The sequence below is a fragment of the Neovison vison genome, chromosome 13, assembly GCF_020171115.1.
Source record: "Neovison vison isolate M4711 chromosome 13, ASM_NN_V1, whole genome shotgun sequence".
Taxonomy (NCBI): Eukaryota; Metazoa; Chordata; class Mammalia; order Carnivora; family Mustelidae; genus Neogale; species Neogale vison.
Window position 1 is genome coordinate 17,564,663 of NC_058103.1, and position 20,026 is coordinate 17,584,688.

At 50.9% G+C, this 20,026-nt stretch overlaps 1 protein-coding gene across 2 annotated transcripts in view; it reads left to right on the top strand.

Annotated features, from left to right (window-relative positions):
- The first annotated feature begins 1,133 nt into the window (after positions 1–1,133).
- Positions 1,134–20,026, top strand: part of TMEM63C (transmembrane protein 63C) — a 70,868-nt gene continuing 51,975 nt past the window's right edge. The window contains exons 1-2 of one of the 2 annotated variants that reach the window (XM_044231243.1): positions 1,134–1,188; positions 16,807–16,949. The gene's annotated coding sequence lies outside the window, so the exon portion shown is untranslated. Of the gene's footprint in view, positions 1,274–16,806; positions 16,950–20,026 lie in introns of both variants that reach the window. The other variant, XM_044231242.1, reaches the window with a different exon arrangement.

A 20,026-nucleotide genomic window follows, 5' to 3' on the forward strand; every position in this document is an offset into this window, starting at 1 on the left:
CTGAGCATCTACTTCGTGCACAATATCTCATTTCATCCTCATAACCGCCTTCCAATGTTGTTATTATTTCCTTCATTCTATATATGCAAAGAATGAGTCTCAGAGAGGTTAAGCCCCATATTTAGATGGCCCAGCGGGGATTCGAATCCAGGCAGCTAGAGTTCTTAAATGCTGCTCTTGCATTTATCTGGCTGAGAAACACCCCAGGAAGGCACAGCTCCCCTCCCCACAGCATCTTGTACATTGTATTCAGCTGCTTCCTCTAAGGTCTTCTCATCTGATTGCTAATAACTCCTAATGATCAATATCTTACCCTTATAAAACTGTAGACAGTCCCTTTTCAGCTCTCCTCACCCATTAGCCATTATACTGATAGTACGGGATAATGTCTATAAAATAAACATGCCTGGGCGGGCCCCTGTCTGGGAAAAAGAGAGTGAGTTCCCTACTACCCCTTACTCTGCATACGGCTCTTTGGGGGTTCAAACAGGGGTACCTGCCTCCAGGGCCCAAAGTAGCGTCTCTAGCCCAATAGCCAGGACTTTGATGAAACTGGAGACAGGAAGGGGACAGTGGCCCAGGCTAACTGCAAATGACCCAGCCCACTCCTTTGGGCCTCCCAGGCAGGGCTGTGGCCAATCTGTAGATCTTTTCTCTGCTGGGGAAGAAAGAGGGAGTACTAGCTACTGGGCACCAGGAGCCGGTCCCAGGGCGGGGCAGAACCCTGCTACCTTTGTGTCGTTCTGCGTCTTTCCTTGCTTTGGCTGGCGCCCGGTGGGGAGGTTCGCAAGGAAGACACGCCTCAGAGGAGAGCTTGGGGTAGGGGTGAGGTTGTAGGGTGGGCGGAGAGCTGCAAGATAGCTGCCGAGGCCCACGGCATCAGAGGGTGCCGGAGCCATGGCTGCAGGGATCGGCAGCCTTGTGCATTTGCGATGGTAGTTTGCAGATGGTTCCTGGAAGAGATAGGGTCTCTGAGGCGGAGCCCGGGCCTTTGTATATGATAATCCCTCCTGGGTTCCCCGGTGGGTCTGAGCAGCTTTGGGGCGGAGCCAAGCTAGGCTCCAGCCGGGGAGGAGCCGGGATGCCGCTCCCGCGGTGATGCAGAGGGGAATTTGCTGACAGTCCCTTGCCAGGTGGGGCTGGCTTCACCAGGCCCGCGAGGAGGACCGGCTGGCTGTCTCCTCCCAGGTAAGGAGCGTGCTGCCTGTCACCGCATCCCGGCGGCCGGGGCACCCTGCCTGGGGCTGGGCCGTGACGCCCAGGCGCAGATGTGGTGAGCATGCGGGTGGTGTGAGCCAGGACTGATCAGGCCGGGAGAAGGGGCGCGGAATCCGGGTCCTGGACGGGGGAGGGGGCGGGGAGGGACTGCTTGCCCTTTGCTTTCCGGGACCTCGGACTGGGCGGGGTGGGGGTGGGGGAGACTGCGCCACAGTCCCTTGGCACGCTGGCTGGCTGCCGGCCTGGACCCAGGGAAGGGTGGAATGAGCTGCCCACCAGGGAAGGCCGTAGCTTGGTCGACTGTCTTCGCTGGGTTTGGGGGGGTGGGCGGGAGGCTCCCCTCACCCCTCCCCACCCCTAACCCCAGCCTCCGCCTGCTTGACAGCCAGGTGGGTTGCCTCTGCGAGTACCCCCACCCAGGGATTCCCCAGGGCTGTGCCGCCCACTCACTGGGCTGGGCTGGGAGGGGGGTGCGCTTCCCCCGCAGTGTACTGCACCGTTATGAGTTACGACAGCGTCACCGCTGCTGGCTGCCGGGTAGGGGTCTCATTCTGTACTGGTGGGCTGGGCTCCTGGGCCCCCTGGACTAGAGGATGCCACCTTTTCTCATATGCTCGCAGAGAAAGGTTCTTGCATCCATCCCCCTCTTGGCCTTGAGAGAGAAACTTTGGATTTGGGTGTAGGACCTGGGGAAACTGAGGCCGGGGGGTGCTGAGGCTTCACTGAGGTCACTTAGCAGGTCCTACAGAGCTGTCTTCCCAGGCACTGCCTTGACCATCTAATGCTCTCTGGAGGGGCAAGGGCCAATCTTGCTCTCCAGGCTCCTGGTCCAATCTGGGGTGGATGACCTCCCCCACTGCAGGGCCCTCTTTTCCCATCCCTGAGAATGGAGGAGGTTACAACTTCTGCAGGGGCTCTCGGGTGTGAACACTGCAAGGATAAGAGTTGTCTGGGGACAGGAGAAAATCGCTCATGAAAAACGCTCATCCGAGCAGAGGGGACTGTGGGCCTCTATCTCCTTGTGGGTTCTGGGAGAGAGGGAGAGTTGGCTTCTGGAGAGGAAGCCCTGAGGGGGCAGCCCAGTTCCAGGCTTCAGTCCCTGTACTGGCCTTGTTGAAAGCCACCTGCAAGTTCTCAGGCTGCTGTGGGAAGGGGATGAGGAGATGGACTTTCTCCTCTGACGGCCTGCGTCTCACTGGAGAAGAGGCCAGGGAACCATGTTGGCAGGATGGCCTTCTCCCGACGCCACCCCGGGGTGTAGCATCTCACCCTTGCTCTCTCCCCAACACCTGTCCCCTGGAGAAATGGACTACTGTTGCTTCTGTGGCTCTTGGAGGTGAACTCTTCCCAAATTCGTCTTGTCCTCCTTCTGTCTGAAGCAGATGCCTTTCTCTCCAGGGAAACTGAGGTAGGGAGAGAGCTATATTTTACCTTAGCGCTAGAGCCAGCCAGCGCCATGGTGCAGGGGAGGAAACTGAGGCACAGAGGGCGCAGAGAGCTGCTCCAGGTCTCTCACCTACACACAGGTCTCCTACACCCCTGGCCCAGCACAGGGGTGTGGATGAGGCCCCTTCCTCTCTCCTCTCCTCCCACCGCCACCAGCCCTCGCAGTGTGAGGCCTTGAGTGCCTCCTGAGGGGTGGAGGCGGCTGTCAGTCAGAGGGGACAGCGCCAGCATTTTCTCCTTCTTTACAAGATGTTTTCAAGTTAGAAAGAAAGCAGCTAGAAGAGGGGAGACAAAGTCACTCAATTCCCTTCCCATCGTGTTCCCACAAGGGACAGTTTCCTTGGGGCTCTTGGGGCAATCGCACCTCTCCTTTCTGTCCGGGTGCCAGCTGTTGTGACCACAGCTGGGAGCGGACCCACGGGGCCAGTGGCTTCAATTCCCCCTCGGACTGCAGGGCAGGATGGCGGTTCCTGCCCAGCCCAGCCTAATCTGAGTGTTCCTTGTTCCATGCGCCTTGTTCCCGGCGCATGAGGTGGCGCTCTTCGAACACAGTCCCTGAGCACAGAGCCCCAGAAGCTGGACCCTGGTGATTCTGCAGCAGGGCTTGGGCTGTGGGGGGATCACCAGTAATCACCAAGGGGACCTGTGGGAAGGGATGGATGGGGTTCCCAGTAAACCAGATCAGAACTAGCTGCCCATGGGGTGACAGTACAATGCCAGAGAGAAAAGAGGACCTACCTGGTGTCCGGTTCCTCTGCTGGGATGCCCTGAGGGTCTCCAGAACAAGGACCATTGCCCCATCCTGAGAAGCTGGTGGTGTGTCCCTCCCCGCCAGCAGAGGCAGGGTCAGGCTGCGGAGAGGCTCCTGGAAAGGAACCACTCGTGGAGAAGCATGGCATAGGTTCTGGACCAGAGCCCTATTTGGCTGGCCCCCTGCTGTTGGTTTTCCTACCTGACAGCTGGGCACGAAAACACCTTCCCCAGCTGGGTCAAAGGGCTTTGAAAACATGTCACCCATTTATTACAGATGGGAAGGGCTATTCCTGGACACTGGTGTAGATCCAAGCTGTTTCCAGCTTTCTTGCGGGAAAATGTGGCTCTTCCCTCTATGGGGTATGCGCTGTCCCCTGTGGACAGTCTAGGGCACTCCTCGAAGGCTTGGAAGGCAGGCCATCCCTCCCTTGTGCACCCGGGGTTGTGTTTTGGCCCCTGAGGGCTTCTGTTGGCTGCCTGTGATATTTAGCAGAACTCCCCCACAGCCAAGCACTGGTGACCGGGGACCCTGTGGACTTTGCTGCCAGTCTGTACCCTCCCCGCTGCCTGTCACGGCCCAGGGACACTGTCTCTCCTCTGGTTCTTCCTGGGAAGCGGCTGGTGGAAGAACCACAGAGATGATGGGCATAAAGTCCTGGGAGCTGTTTGCACGCAGTGTCCAGAATGCAGGAGACCACCCGGCGTTTGGAGCCTCAGGCAGGCTCGCTCTGGGAACGGCCGTAATGACAACACTCTGAGGAAGTGAGGGCAGCTGCTTTAAAACACTGTTTAGCCTGGGGCAGGGCCCTGTGTCCTCTCTCTGTCTTGGGAAAGCCACCGTTTTCCTGCGTTACTCACCTATCAGCTTGGGTGCTGTGGACCGGACCCCCGTTCTTGCCGTGAATTGGCCGGTGAACTTGTGCAGAACAGGGTTCCAGGGGGAGCTAGGATGAGAACCGGGCAGCTCATGGTGTACCGTGTGTCCTTGTCATGGATCTGTCTAGACCGCCCTGGGCAAACTGAGGCAGCTCTTACAAAGAACGCCTGTGGCCGGACCCCTGCGTCCCGTGTTTCTAGGGCAGGGACGGCAACCAAGCTGCCATGTTACTCCCCAGCACCCGTGGCTGCCGAAACAGGGAGAGGCAGGGGTGGGGTGGCGGGGGCAGGGGGATGCCCACAGTCACCCCCTGCCTCCTCCTGGTGATTCGGATTGTTCCAAAAGGGAACTGAAGCCTGGAGCCGTTTTCAAAACCAGGATCCAAGTGTCCTGGGATCCCCCGGGCTGTCGTCCCCACCCTTCCATCCTGCTGTTCCCCACAAGCACTCCTAAGACAAGATGGGCCGAGTCTTCCCAGAATTGTGCCCCACGAGAGGGACACTGGCCTCTGGCCATAGGATCCTGTCAAAAGAGAAGGGCATCCTGAGGTCTTTGGAGGTACAGATGGGCACGATGTGCCTGTGGCCACGTGGCTGGGGATGTGGCCGTGTGCTGGGCTTTGACATGGAGGCCTCAGCGCCTCAGGTGTCTGAGTGGCAGTGAGGGGACCCTAGGCTGGAAATGCTGCAGAGAACAAATGAGGCCCTGGGGACAGCAACTGGGTTTTGCTGGGGGCCGTGGAGCACGAGGGACAAGGCACACACAGACACCTTGTCTGGGGGCACATGGGAGCCAAGTTTCTACCCTCTTCATTATCTGCTTGTTTCACTTCTCTCTCTGAGTGTTCTGTTCACAACCTGGTGAGCTAATCCCTGCCTCAGGGGGCCAGCCCAGCCCCCGGGGTGGGGGGGTGGGGGAACGGCAGGAAGCAGAAAGGCAGACATACCTGCGTGTGCTTAGAGACCCGGAACCCCGTTCTTTCCATGCGCTCCCCCCTTTACCGGCTCAGTGGCGGCTGTCCGGGGTCTCTGGGCAGGCTGGCCACGTTTTGGTGGCTGTGGCTGACCAACAGTGTGGACAGCTTCGGGCACTGTTTGAACTGAGCTGTTCCCTCCAAAAGAGCGGGCAGATGGCCTGGTCTTCCCAGAATCAGAGGGTGTGTGTGGGGCATGGGGGACAGGTGTGGGGGACGTCTGTCCTTCGGTAGGACTAGAGTCCTTCTGGACTGGGGGCTCATGTGCCCAGACCTGCAAACGCAGCCAGGCTCTGGGGAGAGCTGCTCAGCCAGTGGAACGACAGCCTGAACCGTGTCCCTGCCCTGAGGTCCTGGTGCCACTGAGTGACCTCACATTCCTTGTTACTCCTGGGGGAGGGGCAGAGCAGGTGTGAGTGCGCCACTTGATGGATGTGAACACTGAGGCTCAGAGAGGTTTTAACAGCCACAACCACACGCAGGCGCACATACATTTGCCGGCTCCAGAGCGGCCAGACCCAGAGCGGGTCCAGGCCTGTGCGACTCCCGAGGAGTGCCCCTTCTCCCGAGCATGGCTGACAACCTCCGCTCACCTGCTATCCCCGCTGCTGGTGGTTTTGCTGAAGTGGCTTAAGACAAAAGGACTTGGAAGCGAAGGTCGTGCGTGTCTCCCCTTTCCCTCTACTCTGGGCCGGGTGCCCAGAGCTGGGCTCTGCTGAAGGACTGCAGGGAATACAGAAGGACAGGACTCCCGCCCCACCATCACCTCGGGCCCTGGGACGCACTGCAGGCTTGATCAGACGGGCTGAGCTAGGCCAGGGCACGAGATTCAATGCAGGGGCCCTGGCTTCATGCTTCATGGAGGGTCTCCCCAGTCCCCTGGCCTGACACCTGCCTAGAGCAGCCAGAATGAAGGGGACAGGCAGCAACGGCCTGCGCTCACAGGACTGCAAAGCAGAGGACGCGGAGGGGCTGAGTCCCAGCACTCTGCTGTGGGTCTGGGGCAGAAGTCCAGGCCCGGTGACCTGATCCATCCCCAGAGACGGAGGAGAGATGTGGAGGGGGGGGGGCAGGCTCTCTGACCTACTCCTACTCCAGGGCCTGGGTACCCCAGCGATTTGCCTCTTATCAGGTGAGTCATCTTTGAGCCCATCTCTGACCTGGTCACTTCTTACTGGCTCCCCAGAGCCTGCCATTGGAGACTGAGCTTGGGTTAGACCCACTTACCTTTTCCAACCTGTCTTCCTGCTTCCTTCCACCTTCCCACACACTCTGTTCTGGCTCAAGGCTCTTCCTGCATGGAGCGGGGATAGCCCCCTTATGGTTCAGCTAAGAACCACCATTCGGTCACATCCAAGGTGCCCAGGCCGTTTGACCCACCCCCTCCTCCCAGCCCAGTCATTCTGTCATCCCCAGCCTCATTCGGTCAGACCCTTCCTGCCTTTCAAACTCCGGCTCCCATGCCGCCTCCTCCATGAAGCCTTCCCTGGATCCCCACCAGGAGAGGTCTCATAGCCTTTATTAATGCACTTGTCCCATTAGCATCTATCTCTTGTGCTAGACAGTGAGCTCATCCTGACATTTGTCAAGTGTTCACTGAGTGCCAGTCACACACATGTCCTCTGGTAACTTGTGGGGGAGGGGGCAGGTGGGCAAGCCAACTGATCGTGGCGACAGCTGCAGAAATGCTGGAGTAATGGCGGACGAAGCACCGCGGATGTTTCCGCAATGACATTCAAAGCTGCAACGGTACATACTTTATGACCAACAGTTTCGCATCTAGGTGTATAATTACCTCGAGAAACTCACACGTGTGCTTGAGGAGACAGCTCCAAGGGTATCTAGGGCAGGAAGGCTGGAAGCACAAAAGAGTTCTCCACGTCAGTGTCTTCAGCGTCTACGGGGATGGAGCAGACAACTACAAATGGGATCTCACGCAGCAGTTAAAACACACGGAATTGGGAGATTTTATGTTTTGTAACTTCTATCTCAATAAACGCGCGCGCGATCGGTATTAGCATAAATAAACCTCAAACAGTATTGCACGAAATGGGAAATTGCCGAATAATACCGTTCGGGAACATTTCATTTCCGTGGCGATCACAGACAAAACTGTTTGTGATTTAGGGATGCAGACGTGTTGCAGTAGCTACTACACTCGCACTTGTGGTCTTGGGCGAGGGGAAGAAGGAGCTGGTGCCGGTGGATGGAAGGAAGCGCTTTTAATTTCCGAGTAATGCTGCTTTTAACAAAAAAGATCTGAGGCAAAAATGATAGAATGTTAACACGAGTTCATTCCATTGGTTTTATTCTTTTAATTTTTTGTGTTTAAAGGTTTTCAAAATTATGGAATGCCTGGGTGGCTCAGTTGGTTAAGCATCTGCCTTCAGCTCAGCTCATGATCCCCAAGTCCTGGGACTGAGCCCCGTATCTGGCTCCCCACTCAGCGGGGAGTCTGCTTCTCTCTCTTTCCCTCTGCCCCTCCCCTCGCTTGTGTGCTTTCTCTCTCAAATAAATTTAAAAAAAATTTTTAAAGATTTTATTTATTTAACAGAAAGAGATCACAAGTAGGCAGAGAGGCAGGCAGAGAGAGAAAGAGAGAGAGGAGGAGGAAGCTGGCTTCCCACTGAGCAGAGAACCTGATTTGAGGCTCGATCCCAGGACCCTGGGATCCTGATCTGAGCTGAAGGCAGAGGGTTTAACCCACTGAGCCAACCAGGCGCCCCTAAATAAATTTTTTTTTAAGTTTTCAAAATTAGGGGCACCTGGCTGGCTCAGTCAATGGAAGCCTGAGACTCTGGATCTTGAGGTTGTGAGTTCGAGCCCCATGTTGGGTGTAGAGATTACAAATAAAATCTTAAAAAACCTTTTTTTTAATTAAAAAAAAAGTAAACTTGAATGTCAGAGGAAAGGCATTGACTTTTCCCAGGGAAGCCAGGAAAGGTTCCAAGAGGAGGTGGCAGCTGGGGGTTGAAGACAGGGTGGGAGTCGTCACGTGTTACTGGGTGAGGGGGACTTGTGAAAAGGAGATATGGGATGTTCAAGGCCAGGGCACATGTGCAGGGGCCGTCCGCACTTTTTAAATGTTTTCTGAATGCCCCTCCCCCACTGCCTTCCTCATCCTCATCCCTGATTCCAGCTATTCAGTCTCTGGGCCATGCACATGGTCAGTAGGCTACTCTTCGAACAGCATGTGTCCTTGGATGACTTTTTAAAGGTCTAAGTAATCTAATGGGGGTTGGGGTAGGAATGAGCCAAATATGTAAAATTGAACATTAAAATGGGGAAATAGCCGCTAATGCAGAGAAAAGAAAAAAGATTCTTGGAGGATTCTGTACTTGACCACATGTAAATTCGGCTGAAAATCAACTGAAACTGATAGTTTTCTGAGAAGATATAAATCAGCAGTTTGACCCCAGAAGAACTAACTAGAAAGTGTGAATGGATCAATAATCAGGAGAGAAACTGAGTTTTCATAAAACTCTCCCCCAAAACCCTGAGCTTTAGCCCACTTTGAATTTTTATAAACCTCCAAGGAAAGGATATTGCTATGTTTTTAAAAATATTAATCTATTATGAGAGAGTTATAATTTATTATAAGAGAGATAGAGAACCCCAGGCAGATTCCAGGCCCAGCATAGGGCCCGAAGCAGGGCTCGATCCCATGACCGGAGCCAAAATCAAGAGTCAGATGCTTAACTGACTGAGCCACCCAAGCGCCCCTAATTACATGTGTTTGAAGCTGCACCAACCATGCCAGACCATAGAGAAGGAAAGATTCCAAATTATTCTGTGAAGCCGGCATAACACTGACAACACCAAAAAGGAAAAATGACTGAAAAAAAAATCCAATTTCTGAAGACTGGTGCAAAATTCAAAAATTAATAACAACAAATAGAATCGCACAGGGTTATGTTTAAAAACCAAATGCACCACAAGCGGGTGGGACTATCTTGAACCAAGTAATAGGTCAAAAGAGGTGAAAACTCACATAAACAGCTCCATAAATGCTAAAAATGGCTTAAAGGCATTTGGTAAAGTTCAACATATGTCCCTGATTGTATCTCCACTTTTTAAATGTTTTTGTCACTTTATTTTATTTTCTTGCATCTTGGGAAGTATACTTTTTAATCCCCATCCCCTATTTTACCCATTGACCCCATCCGCCTCCCCTCTGCTAACCATCAGTTTGTTCTCTATAGTTAAGAGTCTATTTCTTGGTTTTTCTTTCTCTTTCTCCCTTTCCTTTGATCATCTGTTTTGTTTCTTAAATTCCACATGTGGGTGAGATCATATTTGTCTTTTCCTGACTTACTTTGCGTAGCATAGCACGTGCTAGCTCTATCTGTGTCATTGCAAATGGTAAGATTTCATGCTTTTTTATGGCTGAATAATATTCCATTGTCTCTATATACCACATCTTCTGTATCCATTCATCTGTGGATGAAACTTGGGCTGTTTGTATACTTTGATTATTGCAAATAATGCTGCTATAAACAAAGGGATGGGTGTATCCCTTTGAATTAGTGTTTTTGGCTTTGTGGGTAAATACCCATTAAGTGCAATTACTGGGTTTAGGGTAGTTCTGTTGTTAATTTTTTGAAGACCCTGTGTACTGTTTCCCACAAAGGCTGCACCAGTTTGTATTCCCACCAACTGTACATAAGCGTTTCTTTTTCTCCACATCCTCACCAACATTGTATTGTTGATTTCAGCCATTCTGACAGGTGGGAGGTGATAGCTCATTGTGGTTTTGATTTGCATTTGCCTGATGATGAATGATATTGAGCATCTTTTCATGTGTCTGTTGGCCATCTGGATTTGTCTTCTTTGAAAAAATGTTTATTCATGACTTCTACCCATTTTTAAATTGGATTATTTGGTTTTTGGGCGTTGAGTTTTAGAAGTTCTTTGTACATTTTGGATACTTATATTTTATTGGATATGTCATTTGCAAATATCTTCTCTATTCAGTGGGTTGCCTTTTTGTTTTGTTTCTTTCACTATGCAAAAACTTTTTATTTTTTGATGTGGTCCCAATAGTTAATTTTTGCTTTCATTTCCCTTGCCTCAGGAGACATGTCTAGAAGAATGTTGCTATAGATGATGTTAGAGAAATTATTGCCTGTGCTCTTTTCTAGGGTTTTTATGGCATCAGGTCTCACATTTATGTCTTTAATCCATTTTGAATTTATTTTTTTGTGGAGTATAAGAAAGTGGTGCAGTTTCTTTCTTTTGCATGTTGTTGTCCAGTTTTCCCAACACCATTGGTTGAAGAGAGACTGTCTCCCATTGTGTAGTCATTCCTCCTCTGTTGAAGATTAATTGACCTTATAATTTAGGGTTCGTTTCTGGGTTTTCTGTTCTATTCCATCGAACTATGTATCTGTTTTTATGCCAGTACCATACTGTTTTGATCACTACCACTTTGTAATATAACTTGAAATCTGATACCTCCAGCTTTGCTTTTCTTTTTCAAGATTGCTTTGACTCCTCGAGGTCTCGATTTTAACTCTTATTTAATAGGAATAGATGGACATGGCTTAACATAATATTATGCATGTGTGTGTATGTGTGTGTATAGATATACACACATACAAGGGGAAAATGACCACTCTTACCTTAAACATTCTTTAACATTCCTCTAGAAGTACACTCCAATACAAATTTTGAAAATAGAAGTTATAAAAGGAGGCCAGCTTATCACGTTGTAGACGATAAGATTCATTATCTGGAGAAAAAAAGAACAAGGTCATCTCCTGAAACTATGAGAAATCATAAAGGAATAGAGTAAGATGACTGCTAATAAGTATTAAAATGGTATTTATGACATAGAAACTTTAGATTCTTAGAAAATAAAACGGAAGGGAACATTTACAGTATCAGTAAACGTGTTAAACCTAACTAGGAGTTAGTCTAACGGGAGGTGGCAAGAACTGGTCTGGCTGCTGCCGTTCACCTCTGTTCCCCAGCACTTAGAAGGGGGCCCAGCAATGGTAATAAAGATTTGTCAAATGCTGAAACGGGCTGACGATTCAAGGGAACAGACGCCTTTATGTAGACAGAGACCCAAGCACATCTGAGAGGCAGTCATCGCTGCCATGCAGTGGTCCCTGTGTACCAGGAGCTGTGGGAACGCCCCCCACCTGTAGCCGAGCCTGGGACCCAGCCCACAGAGCAGTCCCTAGTGCGCTCGAGAGGAGTGTGTGTGCCACTGCCCTTGCGAGGGGTGTCCCACATCCATGTATCGGGACCAGTAGGTCTATAGTGTTGTAGATACTCAAGTCCTCTGGGTCCTTATTGATCTCTCTGGGGGTCTACCCATTATTGCAAGTGGTTTATTAAACTCCTTCTTCCGTTGAGTTACTCTTTCTCCCTTCAGTTCTGTCTGTGTCATATAATTGCGTGCTCTACTGTTAGGTGCACATGTATTTATAATTATCATCTCTTCCTGGAGAATTGACCTTTTTAATCATTCTAGAATAGCCTTCTTTGTGCCTTGCAGCAGTTTTGGACTTTGGATCTACTTTGTCTGGGGGCAGTGTGGCCACCCCTGCTTTCTCCTGGTTCTTCTCCCCCCCCCCTTTCTGGTTCTCATTTGCATACAGTATCTTCTCCCATCCTTTTTTTTTTTTAATTTCTTTTCAGTGTAACAGAATTCATTGTTTATGCACCACACCCAGTGCTCCATGCAATACGTGCCCTCCATAATACCCACCACCAGGGTCCCCCAAACCTCCCACTCCCCGCCCCTTCAAACCCTCAGATTGTTTTTGAGAGTCCATAGTCTCTCATGGTTCTTCTCCCCCTCCAATTTCCCTCAACTCCCTTCTCCTCTCCATCTCCCCATGTCCTCTGTGTTATTTCTTACGCTCCACAAATAAGTGAAACCATATGATAATTGACTCTCTCTGCTTGACTTATTTCACTCAGCATAATCTCTTCCAGTCCCGTCCATGTTGATACAAAAGTTGGGTATTCGTCCTTTCTGATGGAGGCATAATACTCCATAGTGTATATGGACCACATCTTCCTTCTCCATTCGTCCGTTGAAGGGCATCTTGGTTCTTTCCACAGTTTGGTGACCATGGCCATTGCTGCTATGAACATTGGGGTACAGATGGACCTTCTTTTCACTGCATCTGTATCTTTGGGGTAAATACACACTAGTGCAATTGCAGGGTCATAGGGAAGCTCTATTTTTAATTTCTTAAGGAATCTCCATACTGTTCTCCAAATTGGCTGCACTAACTTGCATTCCCACCAACAGTGTAAGAGGGTTCCCCTTTCTCCACATCCTCTCCAACACATTGTTTCCTGTCTTGCTAATTTTTGCCATTCTAACTGGTGTAAGGTGGTATCTCAATGTGGTTTTGATTTGAATCTCCCTGATGCCTAATGATGATGAACATTTTTCATGTGTCTGTTAGCCATTGGTATGTCTTCATTGGAGAAGTGTCTGTTCATGTTTTCTGCTCATTTTTTGACATGATTATCTGTTTCTTGTGTGTTGAGTTTGAGAAGTTCTTTATAGATAATTTTTTTTCCTCTTCTGGTTCTCATTTGCATACAGTATCTTCTCCCATCCTTTTGCCTGCAGCCTACATGTGTCTTAAGGCTTGCTCAGGTGAGTCTGTTACAGACAGCCCCGTAACTGAAATAACTCACTTAATCCTCATCATAGGTAATGCTGTTATTATTATCATTTTTGGAGGGGAAAACCAAGGCACAGGAATGTCGGGTAACTTCGCTTAGATCCAGTGAAGCTGGAATTTGAACCAGCACTTGACTCAGAGGTCATGCTCTTTGTGTCCATCCTTGTACATGGTTAAATTGAGATTTTGAATTAGAGGAAGGGTGGGGGGATGGAGGGAAGGAAGAGAATATTCCTACATGACTTTGGGGCAACTCTCTACCTCCTTGGGGGAAAAATAAAGCTTGGCCCCACTATACTCCTTACACCAAAATATATTCTAGGAAAAAAAAAAGATTAAAATGAAGAAAGGAAAAAACCCAAATTGTACTAGTGAAAAACAAGGGCAAGTATTCTTAAGACACTCTAGTAAGAAATTCTTCTGACTACAGAAAAATTAGAAATTTCTGTAAGCCTAAGATGTCATAAATAAAATAAAAGAGACCTATGACAGTTTAGAAAAACCTCTTAAGACTCACCATCACTCAGCATCAGGGAAATACAAATCAAAACCACAATGAGATACCACCTCACACCAGTCAGAATGGCTAAAATTAACAAGACAGGAAACGACAGATGTTGGCAAGGATGCGGAGAAAGGGGAACCCTCTTATCCTGCTGGTGGGAATGCAAGCTGGTGCAGCCACTTTGGAAAAACAGCATGGAGATTCCTCAAAAAGTTAAAAATAGAGCTACTCTATGACCCAGCAATTGTACTATTAGGTATTTACCCAAAGGATACAAATGTAGTGATCCACACACCCCAATGTTTATAGCAGCAATGTCCACAACAGCCAAACTGTGGAAAGAGCCCAGATGTCCATCGACAGATGAATGAATAAGGAAGATGTGGTGTACACACACACACACACACACACACACACACAGAGGACTATTAGTCAGCCGTCAAAAAGAATGAAATCTTGCCATTTGCAACAACGTGGATGGAACTAGAGGTATTATGCTAAGTGAAATAAGTCAGAGGAAGACAAATACTATAAGATTTCCCTCATATGTGGAATTTAAGAAACAAAATAAATGAATATAGGGGAAGGGAAGGAAAAATAAGATAAAAACAGAGAGGAAGGCAAACCATGAGATGCTGAACTCTAGGAGGCAAACTGAGGGTTGCCGGAGGGGAAGGAGGTAGGGGGATGGGTGGGTGATGGGCATTAGGGAGGGGATGTGAGATAATGAGCTCTGGGTATTATATGCAAGTGATAAATCTGGAAATTCTACCCCTGAAACTAATAATATACTTTGTGTTAACTAAACTGAATTTAAATTAAACAACAACAACAACAACAACAGGGCGCCTGGGTGGCTCAGTGGGTTAAGCCGCTGCCTTCGGCTCAGGTCATGATCTCGGGGTCCTGGGATCGAGTCCCGCATTGGGCTCTCTGCTCAGCAGGGAGCCTGCTTCCCTCTCTCTCTCGCTTCCTCTCCGTCTACTTGTGATTTCTCTCTGTCAAATAAATAAATAAAATCTTTAAAAAAAAACAAAAAACAAAGACGCTTTTAAAAAATCAGTAAGATAAATTGGAGAGGACATAAGCAGTTCACAGAAAAATAAATGCAAAGGCCAATCAATCAATAAACATGAAAGTAACATCTGCTCTTTCTGATAATTACAAAATGACACATCAAAACAAGACATCAGTTTTCAAGGTTTAAAAAAAATTTTTTTTTTTTAAGATTTTATTTATTTGACAGACAGAGATCACAAGTAGGCAGAGAGACAGGCAGAGAGAGAGGGAAGCAGTCTCCCCGCTAAGCAGAGAGCCCTATGTGGGGCTCGATCCCAGGACTCTGGGATCATGACTGGGATCATGACCCAAGCCAAAGGCAGAGGCTTTAACCCACTGAGCCACCCAGGTGCCCCGGTATTGGCAAAGTTTAAAGATTTGTTAACAAACGGTATCGGGGGGGGGGGGGAGGGCAGGCACTCTTGTGTGTGGCTGGGGCAGTTCAGACTGGTTCATCCTGTTTGGAAGACAATTCGGAAATATCTATCAGAATTTTAGATGCATGTAACCCTCATCTCCTTACTGTCTATCCTACAGCTCACCTCACACATAGGTATGAAGATATATAACCAAAGATGGTTTTTTGCAGGCAAAAGGTAGAAACAACCTCTAAACATCCATCAACAGGAGTAGACTCACAGAAATTACAGTGCGTTTTTCAGTGGAACACGTGAACTGCTGTAAAAGCGAGGGACGTGTGTGTGCTGTGTGTGAGGTGTGGGGTGTGTGTTAATGCGGAGATGGGGTTTGTGTGTGCTAACTAACGAAACAGAGTACCGGGAATCTGTTCTAGGCTGGGCTTAGAATAAAGATGCAGGCATGGATATGTATTTGTCAATATTTATGGGAAATTTTCTGAAGGAAACTTACACGGGAAATGTGGCTGTGTTTGGGAGTGGGACAGAGGTTTGGGGAACAAGGGGACTTTTCACTGTGCCTTAGTTTGAATGCTTTGACTTTTTTTTCCCTGATAAGCATGTTATTTTCAGAATTGAAAAAGAATAGTTAAGGAGTGCCTGGGTGGTTCAGTGGGTTAAAGCCTCTGCCTTCAGTTCAGGTCATGATTCCAGGATCCAGGGATGGAGCCCCGCATAGGGCTTTCTGCTTAGCAGGGAGCCTCCTTCCTCCTCTCTCTCTGCCCGCCTCTCTGCCTACTTGTGATCTCTGCCTGTCACATAAATAAATAAATAAATAAAATCTTAAAAAAAAAAAAAAAAAAAGACTAGTTAGGAAAAACAGAAAGGGAGAATACTGGTTAAGTGCCTCACCCTGAACTTTCTTTTTGTATTTCTCCATGGGCTTCCCTTCTCTGACATTTGTAATTTTCGATCTGGAAGAGCCAAAGAGACATCTCCAGTCTTCATCTTGTCCTCAGGGAAAGGGGGCCTGGAGAGGTTTCAGCAGCTGCTGGGGACCCCTGGCTAGTCTGTCTGCAGAGACGGGGCTCCTGTGATGCTGCTTGTGGGAGAGAGACCAATGACCCCTTTATGCGTGTGGTCAAAGCTTCCTCCTTGGTCATGGCCCTTTCCTGACACGTAGTCCAGCGACTCTTATTTCACATGCATCCACGTGGGCAACCTTTTAAAATGCACATTCCCAGGCACCTTCCTGGAGATTCTGATTCAGTGGGCTAGGGTAGGGCCCTTAAATCTACATGTTAGCAAGACTCCCCCTTCACCAGAAGGTGCTGAAGTCCTACTTGAAGTCCCCTGATGAATATGGGCCCCTCTGAGCTCCCCAGCTCAGCCCTGCTGGCAGTGTCTGGGTATCTGGGCTGAAGTCCCCCCACGTGGGAAAGTGGGGTGCTCCCAAGTCACCAGGAGGGACTTTTATTTTTTATTTTATTTAATTTTAATATTTTATTTATTTGTCAGAGAGAAAGAGAGAGAGCACAGGCAGGGGAGCGGCAGGCAGAGGGAGAAGCAGACTCCCCACTGAGCGTTGTGTTCGATGCAGGACTCGATCTCAGGACCCTGGAATCATGACTTGAACCAAAGGCAGACGCTTAACCGACTGAGCCACCAGGTGCCCCAGTGCTTAGGCTTTGAGGGCAGTGCTCTGTCTGTGGGGTCCCTCCCCTCAGGCTCATGCTCACCTAGGATGAAGGGCGGCTCCCCAACTCACCCATCCCAGGGATGAGCAGCTGGATGCAGAGATAGGGGGCCAGCTGGGGGGTCAACCGGGGTGCCTGAGGACTCCCCTGAGGCAGGCCTCCTGGCGAGATGCTGACACGTGTGTGGGGCTCAGGCTGCTGGGCTGGGTGAGGAGCCACAGGGAGGCTGGGGAGATCTGAGAGTGCTTTGTTGTCCCCGTGCCACAGAGCCTTGGAGGAGCCATCGTCGTGGTCAGGAACCGAGCAGGGACAAGGCTGGGCCACTCAGAAGCACCTGAGGACTGATCAAGAGGAGGGAGGGTCCGTGACCACGCATCTGCCTGAGCCGCACGCCTCACCTGCTGGTCCAGGTAGGTGCTCTTGCCACCGTCCCACGCAGTAGTGCTAAGACCCTAACACCAGCTTCCTCTGTCAGCCTTAGGAAATGCGGCCACCCCATTCCCGGTGACCTGGGGCTCTCCAGCCACGGCTTGGGTGAGCGCTCTCCCAAAGCCCTCCTAAACCTACACCGGCCTGATGGGGGCATGCAGGAAAGCCCAGTCCTCTTTCTGAAGGACACTGTCCCAGGTGACCTTGGCTCCTGAAGCCTGGGCCTTAAGGGGGCCAGAGGCTACTCTGGCTCTGGTCAGGATGTCCCCCGCCCCGCAGAAACACCCCCCGGCTGAGCGGTTAGCTGGGTCCCTTGTGGCTCCTGCCCGCGCTGAGCCCAGTCTGGGACAGGCCCAGAACGCAGCCAGACACATCCCTCCCAAGAGCGCCCTGCCTGTAACCGCGTTTTCCTCAGGAAGGGATTATGACAGATGGTATCTTCGTAGACTCTTCGAGCTGGAAGGCATCTTAGTGCTATATCCCACCTCAGTCTCTTTTTACTTCTCAAGCCTTACTTATACCAGTAGCGCTGTTGACAGTGTTGTAGCTGAATGTCTCAGAGAAACCAGATGTAATTTTGTCAAAACTGTCTAGGATACCCGAGGGTCTCAGGCAGCCCTTCCCGGGTTCGGCTGCCTCTTCCCTGCCTGGCCTCAGCCAGTCTCTCCCCCGACCCCACTCCCCCGACAGTCGTTACCTCTCCTCTGTTTCCACCTACCCAGTGGCTCCTAGCAACCATCCGCTCTGTGACAGGGATGCCGGTGGTGATCGGACATCCCGAGCTAGAAGAGGTTAAAAGCCAAGTTAGCATCACAGTGAGGCTTTCTCCCCAATTTAAGTAAGAAAGTTAACAAAATCAAGAAGGGATTGGGGAGTGGATGAAGGCTGTCCCACTGATAAGATATCTCCATTTGAGAGTCTATACTATGTCTTGACCGCCAAAGAAGAAATTATCATGTGTGGGCTGTTGGCCGAGAAGATTGGGGTTGTTGCCATTATCCACAAAAGCGGTCCTAGATGTAGTTCGTTTCTGTGCAGATCCAAGTGCTGGATGTCCACGTCTCCCTCCTAGTTTCCTGGTCCAGCCTGAGAGGCCCCCCGGGGCAAGGAGTCTTAGCCAGAAGCAGGATCTCACTTCCATCCCTCTGGCCATGCCCTCCGCCCCAGCCCACGCCAGACCCTCATCCCTCCAGTTTTGATCTCTGTGAGAGGCGGCATTGAATCGTAGTGATGAACACAGACTGAGGGGCATGGAGGGTTCGGGTCCCAGCTCCACCACTACGAGCCCTGCCATCTCTGTGTATGTCAGTCTTCTCATCTATAGAATGGGGATGGCAACAGTACCCCAGGGGAGCTGTGAGGATTAAATCTAACACCTGTAAAGCACTTGGGACCACCTCCAGCACTCTGTGAGTGCTTCGCACACGTTAGCTCGGGTCATGACCAAAGCCACACTCTGCTTCCTGAGCAGGGTAATGCCCTTCCTGCTCTGCTCCACAGGCATCCACGGCTCCCCGTTGCCCATTTGGTGACTACGTCTCTGAGGTCCTTTAAGGGCCTCAAAAACAGAAGCTTTATCACTTTCCTCAAGGAACGGATGTGCAGCCCCGGACAGCCCCACAGCTGGGAGTTTGCTCTAGGGTCTTCAGCCTCCCCAGTTCTGCCCTGGATGCTGGGTGCTGGCTCTGCCCACAGGGCAAGTTTGGGCTCCCTTGGGTCTGCGGGGGCCTCAAAGGCAGGGAGCGGCATTTGGACTCCAGCCCTCTGGGTACCATCAGGGTGAGGAGAAGACGCCCAGCCCAGGCCAGAGCAGGCTGTGCCCACAGTTATTATTCCCATTCTTGGATGAGTTCAGGCCAGGTGGACAGGACATCCTTGTCCTTGTTCAGCACCGGGAGGTGACCAGAACCTCTGCTCCTGGAGCTTGGCTGGGAAGCCTGAGGCCAGCAGAGACCAGCTGTGATCTGGTGCCCCGGACGGAGAGCCCAGCCCGCCCCACGCCCCGCACCTCCACTGTTTCCCTAGCAGAAGGGAGGCCCCTGGCACGGAAGAGGAGGCACTGGGTTGGAGTAGGAGTAGGACACAGACCCGTGTCCAAAACCAGGCTCCTCACCAGGCGGGGAGACCGTGGCCATGTCACTTAGCTTCTCGGAGCCTCTATTTTTTCCATCTGTAAAACAGGAGAATAAAACCCATCCCATAGGGTTTCTGAGAGGCCAAATGGCTCAACATGCCCAGGACACCTGTCCAGTGCCTGCGCGGGGCGGGCGCTCCGTGACCTGTGGTGGTTCTGTTCCACCCGCCGGAGACGCTCTTCCAAGCGGCCCAGGGCGGCTGCCTCAGTCCTGCGAGTCTCTCACTTTCCTCAGTTGAAAATTTCCTCACTTGGCCTCCGCTCCAGGAGGAAGGGAAGTGGTGGTATGTTTGGCAAGGGAGGGGAGGAGGAACAGTCCAAATCTTCCCAGACGCCTGGCAGGGGAGCAAGGCTTGGCGGGGCAGAAGCAGAGCTCTGGGCGGCGTTCGCAGAGATTTCCGCGCTGGTGCTGCCAAGCTCAGGAAGCTGGGAGTGGAGTGACGGGGAGAGAAAACACCAGACCACGCGGCTTCATGCAGGGTGCTGTGTTCCTCCTTAGGCATGCAACGAATGAATGAATTTGTTGGGATTCCAGGCGCTAGGGGGAGCCCTGGGAGATTGAGCGGGGAGACGGACAGACATGGACTCTGCCCTCATGGCGTCTTCATTCATTTCTCATGGGGGTGAGGACAGACAGTGAGCAGCATAAAGGATGACAGGGGATCAATCCGGGGAAATAGAGAAGGAGGGGGTACTGGGAGAGCCTGGGGAGTTTCATTATTAAATAGGGCCATCAGGACAAGCCTCACCGAAAGGTGAATTCGGAGACACCAGTTGTCCCCCCCCACCCCCCGCCCCAGGAACCCCTGACAAGCCCATGAACTCAGAATGGGGGCCGGGTGCCTTTCATGAGATCCCCGGATAGGATCTAAATCGAGAAAGCCTCCTAGTCCCAGCCCAGGTAATGTCATGCCCTTCCTCCGA